Genomic DNA, 871 nt, shown 5'->3' with positions numbered 1-871 from the left:
CCTGTCGTAAGCAGTCAGTGGGATTCTAAGTGCCTGATTTCTGCTCCTCATCCCAGTGAGGTCTTAAATAAGAGCATCTGTATAGAAATTCTGAAATAGCACCACAGGCCAGTGCACCGAGCCCTCCTCCCTTCTGCTCTCCGGATGGAGCCTGGTGAGCGCTCACAGAGTTCTCCCCTCCTTGGACTGGAGCTCACAGGCTGACTGCAGAGTGAAATTTCTCATGGAGTCAGCAGATAAGGGTACATGAGGCCCTTTTAAGTTTTGCGTAGCGAGCTTCAGCAGCACATGTACTAAAACTGGAGGAATACAGAGCAGGTTAGCCTGGCCCCTGCACAAGGAAGCACACAAATTTGAGCAGTGTTTCTTACTTTTTAGAAAAAAAAATCTCAGTATTTATTTCTCCAAACTCCTCTCAATTTATAAATGTTGTGAAATTCCTATTAATTCTCAATAATGAAAGAAGCTCTATCAACAGACTGACAGCTGAGAAGCTTTGGTTTGTTAAAATGTGTGCACATTGCAAAAGGGCTAAGGTTTCGATCATTCACTGCCTCTGAGGAAAATGCAGAACTCTGGTGCTGACCCTCCCTCTGCCCAAGATTTGCCCCTGCACCTATGCACAAAGGGCTGGCATGCTGTATCATGGAGGGGAGGAGGAGGAGGAGGGGAGGAAGGGAGGAGGAGGAGGAGGAGGAGGAGGAGGAAGAGGAGGAGAGGAGGAGGAGGAGGAGGAGGGGAGGAGGAGGAGGGGAGGAGGAGGAAGAGGAGGAGAGAAGGAGGAGGAGGAGGAGGGGAGGGGGAGGAGGAGGGGAGGAGGAGGAGGAGAAGAGGAGGAGGGGAGGAGGAGGGGAGGAGGAGGACTAGGAGG

The 871-nt window shown here is 51.2% G+C and overlaps 1 non-coding gene across 1 annotated transcript; it reads left to right on the top strand.

Moving 5' to 3' along the window:
* Positions 1-273: 273 nt before the first annotated feature.
* LOC120886698 (U6 spliceosomal RNA) lies at positions 274-375 on the top strand. Its single transcript, XR_013430120.1, has one exon. It is a non-coding gene; the product is annotated as a U6 spliceosomal RNA (small nuclear RNA).
* The last annotated feature ends 496 nt before the right edge of the window (positions 376-871 follow it).

This window comes from Ictidomys tridecemlineatus, chromosome 13 (assembly GCF_052094955.1).
Source record: "Ictidomys tridecemlineatus isolate mIctTri1 chromosome 13, mIctTri1.hap1, whole genome shotgun sequence".
NCBI lineage: Eukaryota > Metazoa > Chordata > Mammalia > Rodentia > Sciuridae > Ictidomys > Ictidomys tridecemlineatus.
This window is presented reverse-complemented; position numbering and strand designations above follow the sequence as displayed.